Raw genomic sequence first — 18,369 nt, 5'->3', positions numbered from 1 at the left:
TATGAAAGATGGAGACAAACAGGGGAAGCAAGGAGAAGGAATGGGAACATTTACGTGAAAGATAAGGAGAGGTTGACAGGCAGGGAGAGAAGATGAAGAGAAAAAGAGGTGGGGGTCGACAGGGAGGAAAACTCTGCCTTTGAACTTCTCAAGGTCAACTCCTTTCATCTCTGTATCGATCCACTGCAGTGGGTTTGCACGGTTTCCAAACACCCACAACTCCTCCGGTCAAGCATGCAGAGAGGGGGCCAAGTCCCAGTTTGGGAAGCGGGTCTGTTGATGCCTCGAGGCATCGAGTCTCCTTCACCATCGCTTCTAGCAGACAAGGGCCCTGCATTAATCATGTGCAATGTGATAGTCCCACCCCTCCCCTTGGATGTCAGCCCCTAAACTGAGAGAGGGGCCTTTCTCTGAAGCAGCTCAGCTCACCTGTACTGCTGTGGGTGGAATGAGATTCAAACTCAGTGTGCATGGCCAAATGAAAAGATATGAGCAGAGATGTAGCTGTAACATACTAACACTGACTGAAAAATGCAAATTAACAACGTCGTCTAGCCAGTGGCTGGTCTAGTAGTTAGCTTAGCTGACCTTCCAAGATCAAACCAGTCATTTAAGCCTGCAGCTATGTTATCTAACACTAACTGCCCTGATGACCTTCCAAGATCACAGATGCCACAATCATGAATGAATGAAAAATGGTGCTCTCGACCTAATGTAGGCCCTGTCTGCTGAAATCTTCTCTTTATCTTTTCCATCAAAGACAAGGACAAAATGTTGGGAAATGGTGAAATTAAAATACTCAGGGTAAGTTATAAGTAAAGGATAGGAAGTTTTATCTGTTATATTATATTTGAATCTTTTTTACTCCTCATTTTATCTTGACTGACATACTTATGCATTATACATAACCCAACTACTTGATCATGGAGGTAGACTCTTCCCAAGAAAAACAACAGAATCAGTCATTTCAGCGAGCTGCATCATCTGTCCACTGTTTTGTTTTCGCCTACTGTATTTTATGATCTCTGTGAGATCAGCAAAACATTTATCATGACAATTTATATATTTACTTTTAATTCAACTCACAACTTGACATAATGTGACATAAATCATCAGGTGAGTCCTGCTCCTGCCATGGTTTGTATATTTCACCTGTATCTCACCTCTTTGCCAAAAAGGTGCCGAAAAGACCTGCGTGAAGATACCTCTGTTTATACTCACTCATAGCTCCCCTGGCAGGCCTCCTCGCTCCAAGTCCCTCTCTCCTCCAGATCCATTTTAGGAATCGATATATTCCTCAACAGGGCATATTGCCTACGCTCTCTGCATGTTACTTTTATTTTAAAATCCCTGTCACTACGGGAAACAGCAACAACCTCCAAGCTTGTTGTAGGCTTGTTTTCACACGCATTATTCAGACCATCACCATAAGTCAACATTAAGAATGATGTAGGTAAGTTTGAAAATGATGACATACTAAATTATTTACTCCGCCTGCCCCATCACTAATGCAACTGATGGAACAATTGGTGTAGGCTTGTAGGCTATGCTCCGACAAACATGTGTTGAGAAGAATGCACATAGATACGGAACGTCCCTGCATAGAGTGTGAAGTTTGCAGCTGTGCTGGTTAAAGAAAAAAATTCAAAAGTTGATTGGTCAAGTTTGGAGTAATTTAAATACTAAAATAACCTATCCTGGCATGCTAAATGGTTTGTTTCATAAAACTATTTGGAAAGATGCCTCTAGAGACTGTTTGGAAAGAATACTGGGCAAGGGATTGGACGAACCATCTGTCTATCAACGTCCATCACGGGCCAACTTCAACCAATTAGATCAACATGAAGAGAAGAGCCAGTTGATGAATTCAACTTTTACTAGTCAGGAAGAAAGAGAAAACATCTTTTCCACTGCAAAAAGCCTTCAGCACCTTTCTTTGCTTTTCTTTCAATCAATTTTACTCTCCAGGTCTGATAACTGATGCTATAGCAGCTAAGCTAACCTCTTAAGGAGCTGCTGTTGTTGTTTTCCCCTCCATAGGCAGCACCAGTGCATATAATAATATTCCTCTTTAACCACTGCTGTGTTGTAGATGTGTAATTCGTGTCACTGACAAGGTAAAGAACATTTGATCCAGTGCCCTGATGTTAGCCCTGGTGTCTGAGTGTGGGCGTAGTGAGACTGTCCCTTTTCTCTAACTTTGCTCATTCACTCATCAAGTGTCTGTTGAAAGGCATCAGAGGAGCAGTGAGTGGGTGAGCTAACACATGTCCACCACTGTTAGAGCCGGTCAACTTACCACAGCCACTCTCCAAGCCTACTTACTGCTCACTCTGTCCAACACTGATACTGTACTGAATCGCCTACACACAGACACACAGAGAAACTGACACACACAGGTTTCAGCCTGCTTAACAAACAGCTCATACACAGTTTTACATTCTACACACACACACACACACACACACACACACAGTTATCATCCATAAAGGAGTGGAGGAAAGCTGGACAACAGGACAACACACAGCACACATTAATAATAAGTTAACTAGGGGACCACACAACTCTGGACATTAATAATTCTCCACACAACAAAGGCTGAGGGGCCCCTATAACAGACTCCAAGGTCAAAGTCCTGTGTGTGTCTGAGTGTGCGTGCAGGCATGTGCTTGCTGTATGCCACGCTGATAATGTGCTCTTTCCCTCTCTCTACACATCCATGCAGGATCTGTATCTGCAGCTGACACACATAGAATCACTTTGTCCAAGACACGTGAGCTCCTTATCAATAAAAAGACAGGTTTGTCAGTTCGTCTGTCCTTCTGAACCACATTATTGGTCGTAAAAGGGAACAAAAACAAGTCATAAGCAGGGTGTAGTATTTCAAGCTGTCATGTGTTTCACTGTGTGATGCAGGTCCCAGCAAACAACAAGTAAGCTATGAACACAGTGGCACATTTAGCAACTAAAAAGACAGATATTTCTACCAGGAGTTGGTGGAGACCAGGCCAGAGCGAAAAGGACATCCTAATGAATGCTCATGTAATGTTGTTCTGTTTCTGGCTCTGGAAACAGGGGCTGAATGTTATATATGTCAAACATGTTAGATATTCATGATCTAAATATTATTTCTCACTGCAACACAGTGCTATTTTTTACACCACGCTGATCTTCATTTTGTTTGTCTGCTTCCCCATAAGATCACATGTGAGCCTGACTTCAGTCCGCAGAGCCATGAAGGCAGAGCGCTGTTCAACGACTTTTATTCAAAATGTCTTAATATTGACTTGTTTCCCGTTCAAAACTCATTATATTCAACTCTGCATTTTCTGGGGTCCTCTGCAACACTATAAGAAACATAATAAAAGTTCAACCAACATTTTTACATGACATCTCTGGTCAAGCAGACATATAAAACTCTATGATGCAGTTGTGGATTTCCTAATTATCGTCCGAGTACTTAAAGCTATGGTCTATGATCTGAGAAAGATTTGAAAAAAGCATCCCCCCCACACACCCCCCTCCCCCTCTGTGCTCCTTAATCCCTCCCCTCAGAGCTCATATTGCTCTCCCCTCGGAGCCTCCCACGACACACCCCCTCCTGCAACAAGCAACAAGAGCAACAAGCTGGCCGGCAGAAACCAAATGAGGGGCGACCCCCATTCCGGAGGACTGCCATTCCAAAAATTTCCGAAGGTAGACCTTTTTTCAGGTTCGGACGATGTCGGATTCACAGGTAAAGTTACTACAATGCACGTTGAAACTAACGTAAATCTTGTAAGTCATTACAATGTCCACAGCTAAGCTCCACAGCCAAGCTAGTGTAACGTCATTAGCATGTTACAGCTACGTTACGTTACAGCTAGGTAATAAGTTACTATTTATCAACGGCTAAGTTAGCCACTTCTGAAAGTTATTGAGGGCCAAGAGACTAACAGATGCTGCCGTTAGCTTTAATCATAACGATCGCTTCCACATTGTGGCTGAAAACTAAACCTGCATGAGCCTGGTCCAGCTGTGTCCCAGCTGTTGTCTGAGTAGCACCAGACCGCGACACAAACGTGCCCCGTAAACCGTAATCTCTTGTTTATGACAGATAAGACACACAAATACACACATCGTAACGCCTATATGATAATCCATCATATTGATTTAGCAAAGGCTTCGCTGACAACAAACGGACAAGACCGGGAGGAGGGTTAGCAAAACAGTTGAGTAGTGACCGGGCAAGAGGTTGTTATCATTCATCCATTCATTCATCTTACTTGCATTACTTGCTGCTTCATTTAGCTGCCACGAGCAAATAAATAGGCTGATTTGGTGTAAACATGATAGCAATTTTAGCTTACCATGCTAACATAGAGGCTAACTTCTCCGTCGAACAAGTAAACAAGTGTTGACAATACTGCAGAGACAGAAATTGTTTTGACGCTGTCTAATAACAAAGAAACAAACTAACGGCAGCTTTCACAGTCATAAGCCAGCATCGGCATGAAAGTTATCTGTGTCACCACATCCACAATAAAGACGAAAGATTACCTGCTCAGGGCCAAACAAACCTCTTGCCCGCTTGTAGTTTCATGCGGAAGTGGGTTGGGACGAGACGTGACCAGGAGCAGGAGAGTGAGCGAGGGGAATGGATGGGAAAATTTCTTTGCAGTTTTGCAGCTGCTAGAGAGAATGGATTTATTTGGTTCATTTTGCTCTTCACATTGTGTAGGTCGTACTATTTGGCCATAACCACCATCTAAATAATGTTAATAATAATGATCAATCTTTCAAATCGTAGACCATAGCTTTAAGGCTGTTGTAAAACAGCAAGGAACTAACTCAGATCCTAGTAAAAAGCTGACATGATGAGATTGAAAAGGCTGCAGTGTCACTTGGCAGCTCCTACTGCTGTTTGTAAGGAAGTGCTTAAATCAATGTCCCTACTTACACACACTGCAGGTGGGCTACAGAGGACAATGGATGTCAACCGTCCTCTTGTGCCGCTTATTCACTGAGCTGTCAATATATTGTACCTAGAACTGATCATTGCAGAAGAAACATGGCTGCAGTTTGCTGTGCAGGTGTACTGAGGCTTTCCAGAAGGACACTTTCTCAAATAGAAAACAAAATCAATGCCATCTTCAAATTAGCTTCATCCTGCCTGCTCTAAAAGCAGTCATGGATATAATGGAAGTCCTCTGAGTGGAGCTAATGTGAGCAGAGGGCACAGATCTACCAACTGAATGTAATCCCATTTGTTTCAGTGTGAATCATCAGTGCAAACATGCAGGAAGAAGAATCTGAAAATACGAATCATCAAGTCATCTGCCACAAATTAAGATAATTTTACAGTAATAGAGTCCTCTACCTTCTGCATGAATTCCCATTTTGAAAAAAGACCTGATTGCATGTCTGTCTCTCAACTATCAAATCAATTAGTCAGTGAGGCGTATGACCTGTTACTGATCTTACGAGGACTTACCTAATGGCTCATAACACACTGTGTGGGATTCAGCTGCGTGGAATAATTATTGTGATAAAGAAGCAGGACCTGTATATACTGTAGTAATCATTCATTAAATCAGATGATGCCATTACTGTACATGCTGGACAGGTGTTTAACTCACATGAGCATCAGATGAACAGGTCTTTATCTGCTTCAGCTGTTTGCTTTGCCACAGCTATTTGGCTGTCTGGTTAATTAACACCAGTAGACTTGCTGATATTGACCCATTGTTTTAAATGACACAAACTACATTAAAAGGGGACTACTTTGCCCTTAACTAAACCTCCAAAGTAGCTCCAATCAATTTTTCCCCATGGGTTATACAATAATGGTAAAGTTTAGGGTCTGCCACTCCTGGAGAGCCGCAAGCGACCTGCAGCAGAGAGGCTACACTGCGGCAGGAATATTGAGAAGACCAGAGGGTGCTGTATTATGTTGATCTCTGTTGTTAGGCAGCGATTTCTAGTGGCTGTAGTAATTATTTTGGCCACAAAGGAGGAAGTTAGGCGAGTAGTTGCGGAGCAACAAAGTCCTCATAGGAAGAAGTTCAGGGACGGATGGATGGGTCAAGCACAGCACAGGTCTTTGACCCAGGAGATTTGAGTCCAGTGTGAAGCCAAAAGTCGATGGTGAGTTATTTTGACTTAAAAGTGATGTCATGTACAAAACTTAGAGCTGCTGCAAGTGATATATTTTTATTCAAGTAAGTGTTACATAGCTCTATACTACAACAGTAATCACTGATGCCTTCATGTGGTGACAGAGAGAGGAGGGAGCAGACTGCTCACTGCAAAACGGACAGGAAGTTAACTTAAATGGCGCCAATGCTTGCAGCTGCTTTAAAGTTACATATGTAATGTAGGTAAGTTCATAACTGAAGTTATGTCAGTAAAGTTATTATTTTGACACACACTTTGGTGTTTTCCTAGACCTAACCAAGTAGTTTTCTCGCCTAAACCCAACCAAACCGTACCTACGCATTTTAAAAAGGAAACCATTCACAGAGCTTATATTCTACACTGCACTGGGTGACATGTTCCTTCATTAGCATTAACACACACTGTAGTTTATTTTGACTCAGTCCCACATGCACCATCCTGCTGGCCCAAATCCTCACAAGAGCACCAAATGTGGATTATTCCGCTGCTGAAAAAAGTTCCTGAAACACTAAGCACTACTTCCTCCTGAGTAATGATTAAAAGTACAGTGGCCAGCTGTTTGTGGAAAATACTGTACAGAAGACTCCCATGTTTCAATATCAAATAACATTAAGGATGTCATTAAATAAAAAATAAAAATAATGTGCATTTACAGCTGAATCACTGTGATGTCCACTAACAACAGTCACTTACGGGTCGACAACTGCTGGTTGATTTGAATTGTGGAGATATTTGAAACTTGTTTCTGTTTTCAGATGTGACTGTAAAGTTTAAAGATATACTTTTAAACACAGTGGTCCAACCTATCTGACTTTTCCTATTTCTTGTAGTGTGATGCTTTGCTAGCATCTTTGATATCAGCAGTGACACCTCACACTAATTGCTAGTTTGGGCAACTCAAGCTTTCATTTTCTTTTGGTCAAGCTGAAGCTCCTGGACCAGCACTGCTGTTCCACTGAATAGCATTCAATGCTACAGGTTGGTCATGATACTGTGTACTGCCCTCTGGTCCAGTCATACGGGTGTAGTCATGTGACTTGTTCCTCCATCTCAGCAGCATCCTCTAATGAGTCTAGCTGCCAGAGACTCATCGATTTCTTCTGCACTGCCCCAGAGGCTGCTGGTCCCTGTCCTTCAATGCTTCATGATGGGCCGGAGCCACTCTGCAGCCCAGAGTGGCCTGCTGTCACAGCCAATGCCCAGGGACTATCTGACGAATTCTCCTGTCGCTTTAATTATGCAGCCATTCACTCAGCGGCTCACTCTCAGTGTGTCCAAGGTTTACAGTTAGAGGACTGCACCGAGAGAGCATGGACATGAGGGGATCACCACATCAGGCAGGGTTATGCTTAGTTTATAATGTTGGTTGGACTGATATTGGTTGTTTATTAGTATTACAAGGGTGTGGCGACATTTGGTCAGTGTAGCTGAATGTGAAAGAGGAGATAAAGAAGGCAGTCCTTGAAATGTGCAAGTTAAAACAAATATCCTGATGAAAGATAACTCCCAGATTCCTTACGGTGGTGCTGGAGGCCAGGCTAATGCGGCCAGAGTAGCTACATCATTAGATAATGTGTTTGTTAGATGATAAGGGATGATAAGAAGTAAGGTCTGGTTTGTCAGGGGTTAGTAGCAGAGAGGTAAAAAACAAAACAAGATATGTTGTGTTAATCAGTGAGCTTTAGAAGTGTTGGTAGGTGTATTTTTTAACTTTGAACAGAGCCAGGCTAGCTGTTTTCCCTATGGCTATATGCTAAGATAGGCTAACAAAGTCTAACTCTAGCTGTGTACTCAACACACACAAAAAACAAGTATGTATTTCCTTTAGAGCGTTTCATGCATTTTTACACCTGAAGCTAAGTTTCCATGGTGGTGGAGGAAGACTTTTGTTGCCTCGTTTTCCAGAATTTTCTGCATCAAAGTTTCATTTTTCATGACACTAAACACATAATCTGCCTAAAGAATGACTGCACTTGTATCTAAAGATAAGATTATTGATCTTAATTAGACAGCAAACAACAATAAAAGTTTTTGTATTGCCTGGTAACAATGTATGCAGATGCAGCAGCTAGTAGCTCCTTCAAATGTTGCTACATTTTTGTTTGTTTCACTGTTATCTTTTCAGTTGGGCTGTGTAGGTACGTATTACCTATGGCATAATCAAAGTCGTCAGCATTTTAGAAAAAAAGTTAGGGGTTTGGATTAAGAGCAGCAGACTTTGAGACAACCACTGCCAACAGCATCTTACGACCATCAAACTCCCCCGAGGAGGAGAGGCTGCTCCTGGCTCAGGTCTGCCTGCTGGAAAATGAAATGGACAAGCGGGGCTCAGGCTGGACAAGCAACGGGAAATCAGAGACTGTTTTGTCCACATCTTTACAGAGACCTGTCTCTACCACAACATCCAGAATCAAGCTGTTGCACTCAACGGGGCAGACGGTCCTCCGAGCCGACAGAGTGCAGGACTACTACGGAGCATGGAGAGGTGGACTAGTGGACTTTGTGGACTGTGTTTATATCATTGATGCTTGGTGCTGACATAGAGTCGGGGTGGCTAGATATTGTCCGACCATATTATCACCACCAAATTGTTGCTGCTGTTCACATTCACCTGATGGAACTTTAAAAAATGCACAACAAAATGATTTCCTGAGTGTATATATATACATTTCTGTATATCTGGATGTATATACAAACTGTATATGTTCTACAAATGAATCTATGCTGAAGGGAACCATTCTAAGAGAAAGTTTTCTGACATATAGTCTGTCAATAGGACTGTCAGCTCTTCAACCCAACATTTCCATTAGCATTAGTCTTGTTCTTTAAAATCAAATGTGAGTTTATAGACTACATTCTTCTTCTTGACAGCTAGGTCAGTAGTGTCTCAGGCAAGTGATGTAAAAGTGAGTTATGATTGGTTCAGCAAGATCTGCAGGGCTTATTTTCCATCTGTTGGTTGAAGATCTCAGCTGCAGCCCTGGAACATAATTATGTGAATACAGAACTCAGAGACTTTATTCCTCTGGACCTTTGCAGGACCTTTAATGCGTATTGAAAGTACTCACCTTGTGTGCCTGTCAGGAAAACTGTTCAGCAGGGCAAAAGTCAAATGGTTGAACATTATTTTTCATTTTAGAAGAATGCACATTTTTTACACAGATTGTTCAAACAAATTTCAACCTACAGGGCCATATTTCACATGGCTTATTATTATGTATGATTCCACCTGGCAAGACATTACAAAGAGCTGTGATAGCTGTGTTTCTGACTGCTAACGCTCCTGTGGATGTGTGTGTGTGGGCAGAAGCCATGCACTGCTGGCTGACGGTAGTACTGAAGCTGGATGTTGGCAGTGCTCCAGGTAGATGGAGGCTGATCGACGCCTCGGCGCGCTGAAATATTGATTCAGAAAGCTAAAGCACCCTCGGGCCATGGGCTGTGTTTGGACAATACATGCAGAAGAGTGTAAAAGTTCAAGCCCTGCATCTGTGCACAGTGTTACACAGCTGTAACATCTGAGTAACGAAAGGTTTGGTTGAATGCAACCTTAAGAATGCTTTTTTTATAGGCACCCTACGTTTGCATTTCTCACTCTGTCAGGTCTTGTGAGATTTTCTACTGACATCTTAATATATATATCATTCACAAAGAGCCATGCAGAGGTTACTGTCAGCCATTTTCTCTACCTTAATGCCCACCAGAATGTAGACCCAGGTTGAGAAGCTCTGAATCACTTTTGTCTCTAAAGGCAGAAAGTTCTCTGAGCACTAATCTATTGGATTGAGTTACTCAGCCTTAAGGGAATACAGTAGTGACTCTGTCAGTGCTCCCACAATGAGTTAGGAGTTACCAGTTTAACATGCTACTGCGCTAAAAATCATAGATTTTGACATTATCTGTATGGGTTCAGTAAACAAGATGAAATGTTTTAACATAAGCTTTAGGTGTATTTTTTTTAACTTTGGACAGAACCAGGCTATCTGTGTCCCCCTGCTCCCAGTCTTTATGCTAAGGTAAGCTAAGCTGTATCACTCTAAATTCTATACCACCCATAACTGATCTAGGATCTGCATCAATTTGTACTCACTCATAGACAACAGCCCCCTAAATACACCTGATTTTCAGATACATGCATTATTCCCTGAGAAATTAACACAAAATTTGAAAAAAATGTTTCCGGATCCATCACTTTATCCAGATCCACACCAAAAGTTAATGGGGTCTGTTCTGGGCTGAGACCCATCCTCCAGCCAAGTTTTGTAGAAATCCGTCCACTAGTTTTTGTGTAATCCTGCTGACAAGACACAGGTGAAAACAGTATCTCCTTGGCAAAGGTAACAGCCTACATAATTTTCTAGCCATGCAGATACATTGAAAACTGTCATAATGCAGCCTTAGCAGCAGCTAGCATTGCTTGAAACATGTCTCCTGCAAAGCCTGTTTTCCTATAGTACGGCATATATTGGTGTGCACTCCTCTTGCAACACGCATATGCATGTCTCTAGCAGTTTCTAGAGGTTATAATATTTTGAACCTTTCTGCCCAAGGCATGGAATGGCACCGCTATTTCCATTAGTTATATTTGAGCTGCCCCACTCCACAAGCACACCACACTGTGATGCCCAACACATTGTTTAGTAGGAAACTTAGAGCCCCGTGGATCCAGTTTTTATCAATATTAAATATATCGGCAAAATGTTCAGTACCAGCAGATTACATGCATTTCCCTACAATATCCACTTGTGGTACAGGTTGCTCATGATTTATGGTTTTATCGTTCTGTTAAGACAACTGAAAGCACTTAGTTAAGGTCAGAAAAAGATTGTGGTCAACGCTGACAAGGCACAACACAAGATAGCTTACAGTTATTTTTGTCATTGTCATCCGTTTGATTTGCTTACAAAAAACTGAATTTCGGTGCAGCAACTGTTGCCAGTAAACATAACTCACACAGAAAAAATGTTTCCTCCAATATGTGGTCAGCAAAACAAATGTGTTGTATATAAATGTATGCATAATGTACGGTGGCTGACGGGTGCAAATCACAACAGCCAGTCAGAAAACACGACACTAACCAGAAAACACATCAGTTGATAAATTAACTTTCTCAACAGTTCACGTCGTTCATAATGTATTCAGTAATGTTGAACGTTACTGACACGTTACCATGTGAACTATTCGCATATTATATAAAGAAAAACATGTTTTCTCACCAATTTTCCTTTGTCGATGTAGAGCGTGATGACCAAGCGCGTCTTCTTCTTCTGTATGATTTCGGGTCAGCGTTGGCCTCCACACATTCCCACTGTTATTGACACTGATCTGCCCAATCAGATTCAACAAGTACAAGCCCCGCCTTTTCAGTTTGACAAAATTCTGATGTGTTTTCTGATTAATTTTGTTGTGTTTTTGGAATTTGCAGTCGTGTTTTCCGACTTCCCGCTGTGATTTGCACCCATTGGCCACCGTAATAATGCCATTCAGCCAATTGTATTTGGGTGGGGCAGAAATCTACAAAACCTGGGCAAATCCAACCAAACTATCTGAATATTGAGATACCACTGGAGTGAAGAGAGAAAAATGCTTGTTGAGGGGCTAATCACCCCTTTGAGGAGCTGCTGAGCCGCCTCAGAAATGAACGCAGTCTGCATTTCACTGGAGAGTTTTTGTTTTCCACTGTCTAAATGCTGTTTCGATTCACCGAGAAGATAATTATGTGATAATTATGAGATAATTCAGATTGTGATTCAAATCAGAGGGAGCAGGGTTTTTCAGACACAGTGATGTTAATTAGATAGCGTGTGTTCTTGTGCCTCTGTGTGTCTGTGTGTATCCCCCCTAGTCTTCTTGGTCCTGTGTATAGCCATATGCATACGGGGGCCCTTGAGTGGAAAATGTGTGTGTGTTTGTGTGTATGCGTGTGTCTGGGGAGGGCAGTAACTGACATGCTCTCAATAGGAGAGCTGTGAGCGGGACTCCGTGTGTCTTTCAGTGGGAAAACCAGTGTGCCTTTGATTCATTTTTTAATAGGCCCCTGCAGCTCGCTGCACCGCGCTGCCTGTTTCTCTGCCTGTTTTTTTGCTTTTCCCCTCTCTCCTCTGCCTCTCCTCATTGAAGTTTTTTTTTAAGTCAATACACTTACCACTCCTTTCCTCCGCCTCTTCCTTGTTACGGCATCTAAACCGACATGTACTCTGTGGTAGCCCGTGTGGTGCTTTGTGCCCTGTGTGCGATGCGTTCATTTCAAACTGAATAGTGAAATCTCACAAGTCTTGCTCCTCTGTGTTGGAGCTTGGCTGGGTATGTAAATGACGAGAGCTCAGCAAAGTATAGGCAGGAGTTGCCGCGGTGCCACGATGTCTTCATTTGCAGGCGAGTCGAAGACGCCGGCCCGCACTCATATTCCTGCATCTCCTCTGAGACAGCAGAGACAGAGTGGGAGGAGGAGGGAGGCAGCCAGCCCATCATGTCCCACTCGTCCTACTTCTTCTTTCATCGCCCTTCCCCCTTCCTCTCATCCTCTTCTTTTCTTGTTTCTCGCAGTGTCTTACGCCTACGCCGGAAGTGTGCTGTCTCTTCTTGCACAAGCCCCGTGCTGTCTTTCTGCATGTAAACAAACAAACATCCAAAGTGCATTATAGGAACTGTGCTGTATGTACATGCTGTGCAGCATGCTGCTGACGGGCACGTCACGCCAGCTAAGCCTCATCAGAGTGACACTGACATCCCAGCACCTCCTTCAACTACTGTCAATTATAACCCCCACCCTGCAGCCACTGGAGGCGATGTGGCACCCAGCATGGCCAGTAAAGCGCCCGCCCCACCCCCCATGCGCTTTGCTGGGTGCTGTCTAGTCATATTGCCTTGGCAGAGCCCCCGCCTCAGCCAGCTCCTTCCCCGCGGGAGACTGCGAGATGCTCTAACCTTTGTTTAAGAATCTGAGCTGAAGCTGTCTTTTCAATTTTCTTTTTTCTGCCCTGTTCTGGATTCTGCCGCTGCACCCCCAGGTGATTCCCAGGGATTTTGTGTTTCTTTTTAAGTCCACCATTTACAGGGTTTACTTGGATCACTGTGACAGCTGTCTCTCAAGGGAAATCTGACATTTGCTAACCCTGTTTGAAAAGAAGGAAGCGCAGAGTGTGGAAGGCTGTTAGCTGCCTTCTAAGTTGGCTAACAGTGAGAAACTCTGGCCTATATACTTCTGATCCTTGCAGTAAGGTTTTTTTTATCACTACCCCAGACAAGCAGTAAGGCCTCCATGAGTCACCCACAGGTGCCCACAGTCTTTACAAAATCGTGCCCACACAAGCCATGATGAAAGCTGCCCACTTCCAGACGCGTCCTGTTCGCTCGGTCATGTTCTGTGACGGCACACCCCTACCACCATCCACAGAGCTTCAGCTGCAGACCCCTTCAAACACTTGTGTTCATGTGTTTGACTGCTTTGAGCTGTTGTGGTAATGATTCATAAGCCAGAGACCATGCAGGCACGTCCTGAGTGCTTCTGGACTGTTTTCTGTGTTAATTCTCTACATTTGGCCTCAATGAGAACAATAACAACTGGTGAACCACAGGAAAGACACACAGACGTCTGAAGATGTCTCTCACTTAAAGTAACAGTGAATGAAAAATCAGTCATTATCTACTCACCCCCATGCTATTGGAAAGCCGGGTGAAGTTTCATAGATCACAAAACATTTCTGGAGCTTCACAGCAAAACTTCAGACCGGGTGTGCTTTTAGCTTAGCAGCTAAAGTGAAGATTTCGACTTAAAAAAGTGTGTAAATAATGTCTTTTCAAATCAATTTTCCAGCTTCCGCCCTTCTTAAGCCAAAGTCTTCACTGTAGCTGCAAGCTAAAAGCGCTGGCTTGCAACCAGTCTGAAGTGTGGTGCACGAGCTAGACAGCATGTCAACTATGTAAATAACATCTTTACGAATAAATTGGGATCTCTGACATAAATGAGAGTAATCCAAGTCTCCAGCAGCTGGAAAATTGATTTGAAATGAACTTTAAAAATGCTTTTTAAGGCCAATTCTTCGCTGTAGCTGCTAGGCTAAAAAGCAACTCAAGAGGGTGAACCCATGTACATTTGCTCCATGTGTAACGGTGGGAAATGGACTCTTTGATTTTGAGTGTAACGTGCCTTTATTATTGATGGACTGTACTATAAAACCAATGAACTCTAAGGGAGTCCAATCACTGTGTTGCATTCGGGGAGAAGCAGCGAGAGTCAGAGAGAGAGAGGGACTCGTGCGTCCCAGAGATCTACACCAGGAAACGGAGTAGAGCTATAAAGGCAGCACCGGACGTTTGCTGAAGAGTGGAGCTAGAAAACTTCCACTCAGACATTAAAGGGGCTGCTTCCTGGCAATGCTAATACTAGCCTAACAGGTCGAGCCTATCATTCCTGTGGTGTGCTGTGTACACTGCTGTGTATGAGAGGAGCAGAGCAGATATAATCCCAAACTAAGGCAACAAAAAGAAAAGAAAATCTCACTCTGCAATGAAAAAAAAATCCCCTCGTCACTCAAAGGAAAGTCCTCATCAGAGGGGTGGACATGCCTTTCTGTCCGTGCTTAATCCTGTTACTTCGGTGACTGTGGCTTTCTGCTAACTCCACATATAGCTCTCAGGTGCACTTCAACTGCAAAAGTAGCTCAGGTCTCCCATAGACTCCCCAAGCTCGACTTCTCTCTTTTGTCTCTTGCCCCAGCACTTTGGTGTCCTTGTAAATTCTGGGCAAGGTGACGGACCAGGTGAGCAGAACATCAGCTGACCAACAGATGGCCCCGCCAATTGATCTCATTCACAAAAAAAGGTAAACAAAGGACAGATATACATATCTGCAGGGCTATTCACACATACAGGAGAGCAACTCATTTATAGGGATTGCAGCTCAGGTCGTTTCTGTTTGTTAACCTGTCCTAATAGTGTACATCCTATTTATGCATTGCTTATGTGGCAGTGCTACAACACACACACACACACACACACACACACACACACACACACACAATGTGGCAATTTTTATATATATATGGTACTTAAGTGATTTACAGCAGCTCTGACCCAGACTATGACTCCGGGGAGAAGACAGGCAGGCGGGGCCAGGAGAGGCATGAATGTAGAGCAGGTATATTTTCACATCTTACTCTGTGAATTGAGGATTTGACCAAAACAGAGGTGATTGTGGAAAGACAAACCAAGATTGTTTCAGTGAGTTTTATTTTGTTGATGCTGAGTTTAAATGAAGTGTGTTTTACAATAAATAATGAGGCAGTTAATCTTGTCTTAATTCACTAAGAAAAGAGAAACTTAAATTCAGAAGGTGCACAATTGTATTACCTGTTTGGTAAGAAAAACAGAAGAAAGAGTATTTCATTTCTTGTCATTTTGTTAGTTTATTACACTGGCATACAAGCTGCCATACATGTCATAGCTGAAACTATGTCTCTTGCAGTACACAGTGGTATTATGAGACAAGACAGGCTGGGGATAGCCGGTTAGCATGCTAACTTAAGTACACATCTCTTCAGCACAGTACAGAGACATCTTTGTCATAATGTCACCACTGTTGATTCTTCACACTGTTGATAATTTTAGTTCATTCATGCAGACCATATCTTACAAATCGCTCCTTTAAATTAAGAGTTGATTGCTCAATCCAAACACATTACTATAAACAATTTGACGTTTGCTGCCAGACAGAGACGTGTCTGTCTCCACCATGGAGCACTGGTAAGTAGTCTTTTTGAGCTACAGTTCGCAGAGTACAACGCAGTATGCACCTCTATCACAAGCATGAACTTCTTGTCCATTTTTACTTGCATGTTTCTTTTGTGCTGAAAATAATCCTGTGTACTGCCACTGGCAGGCTGGAGTTGGGTGCTGTGGGGACATGAGGAAATGTCTGCTGTCATCTTATACTACTGAGCTAAATGGGTTTTAGTAAACTGTTTTCATAAAACTCAACAGCAAGTCTGACAAAATGTTGAGCTGATAATGGCCTCATGTTTACAATAAGAAATGATCCAGCCATTGTTTTGGATGGATATCTTGCATTTTGAGAGATTTGATTGTAAATGGGATCAGCGTGAGTCACTTTCATATCCAAACATGGACGTGTGCAAGAAGCTGCCGTGCTATTTGCTATTAGCGGTCCAAGCACGACATGGCTCATTGACCCAATCATTTCTGTCTGGATTCTTCTTCATCCATGAGCCTCCCACACTTCTCAGGCCACAGAGATGACCTCCTGAACAATGAGGTTATTTTGCTTGAGATTAATACAGTGCAGCTGTGTCCCAGTTCGATATTACATACCAACCCTAATGTAGTGTTTTCACACTAGAAAGGTAAACACAAAGATGTCAGTTTGCATGCTCAATCCATATTTGCTAATGGACATTAGCCGCATAAGTTGAGGACTGGAACACTGTGCTTATGATGTTCGGTGATGGGCTGGTCACTTGAACACTGTTATTATTTTCTCATACACAGTACTCATTTAAAAATAATCACACAACTTTACTATTTATTCAGCAGCAAAATGTTTAATTAATCATCACCACCAGATGTTGCAACCTGGCTGCTTCCACTCAGCCAATAGAGCTTAAGTGGAGTCCATTACTGATGTTGAGTGATAAGGTCTGGATCTCAGTCAGTGTTCCAGTTCATCGCTAACGTGTTGGATGGGGTTCAGTCAAGTTGAACCCCATTGGGATGTACGTGAAGCACGTGACATGAACATCCACTGAAGCTTCTGCTCCACTGAGTAGCAGACTAAAACCTCAGACCAGTGTGTTTTCTGGCTTTTCGATATTCTCTCCCTAAAAGACAATTGAAACCCCGTCCTGATGAAGAGCTTTGAGAAACTGGTTGTCCAGTATATCAAAGACAACGTCACTGCCAGCCTGGAGCCTCACCAGTATGTATTCAGGCCAGATCCACAAAGGATGCCATATCCACTGCCCTCCACTCAGTCTTCACACAGCTTGAGAATAACAACAGCTAGCTCAGAATGCTGTTCGTTCAGCTCAGCATTCAATACAATCTCACCCATGAAACTGATTGGAAAACTTAATATTCTGGGCTTGATTACTACACTCTGCAAAACAAACAGACCCCAGACAGTTTGGTACGGCAGCCACACCTCCTCTACTAGACATCGGAGCCCCAAGAGCTGTGTGCTCAGCCACCTGCTGTTAACACTGAACACCCACAACTGCACTCGTAGACTCTGCGATGGCCAATTAAAAGTGGCCAGAACTTTGCTGTTACCATCTACCGCATCAGCGAGATTTATGCACAGAGCCCAAAGGATACTAAAAGACAACACCCATAAGTCTACAGTCTACATGTAAAAGTGTCCTTGGGCAAGATACTGAACCCCAAAATGCTCTCAGGATTCTTCCATTGTTTTGCGAGTGTGTATGAATGGTTATTGCTCCTGAAGTGCCGGTGGCCCCTTGCATTGTAGCCACTGCTGTATGAATGTGTGTGTGAATGGGTCAAGGCCGACTTGTTTTGTAAAGTACTTTGAGTGGTCGCTAAGACAAGAAAAGCGCTATAGAAATACAGTCCATTTACCATTTTTCAAGAACAGCAATGGAAAATGAATGAATGATGAATTGTAAGCACGTTAAGGACTTCTTGTGCACCTTAGTCTAAAAGTTTTGCTGGACAGTTGATTCTAAACACCAAACAATCTAATCTACAAGTCTACTTAAGAGGTCAGTGAACTTCAAACAAAGAAAACCACAATCTGACAATCACTCATCTGAGTGTTCATTTCATTAACAAAAACAAAAAATGTTTTTTAATGCCCTTATTTTCATGGCTATGACGAGGCAGTGACTAGCTAAAATTAGGTCTTCAATAATAAAAACTATGACGAAAGGGATGTTTTAGGCAAGACTAATAGGTTAATACTGGGCTGTCTTACATTCAACTGATGCATGGTACTTTCCCACAATTGTGCATCTAGTCTATGTGTCAAAATATAATCAATACATCCCCATCATTGATTGATGTACTCAGATTCCCAGATCCTGAGGTGATACTGTCCCAAACCCACAGCAAGTTAGTGACAACAACATGATGGCTTTTGGTCAGCAAACAGGAATAGATCTATCGACACACTTTATTTATAATTGAACAAAGAGGCAAACAGAGTGCAGTAAAAATAGACTGAGAGACGACCTGTGG

This window comes from Pagrus major, chromosome 7 (genome assembly GCF_040436345.1).
Source record: "Pagrus major chromosome 7, Pma_NU_1.0".
NCBI classification, from domain to species: domain Eukaryota; kingdom Metazoa; phylum Chordata; class Actinopteri; order Spariformes; family Sparidae; genus Pagrus; species Pagrus major.
The sequence above is the reverse complement of the archived record's forward strand: the minus strand, read 5'-3'. Positions refer to the sequence as shown.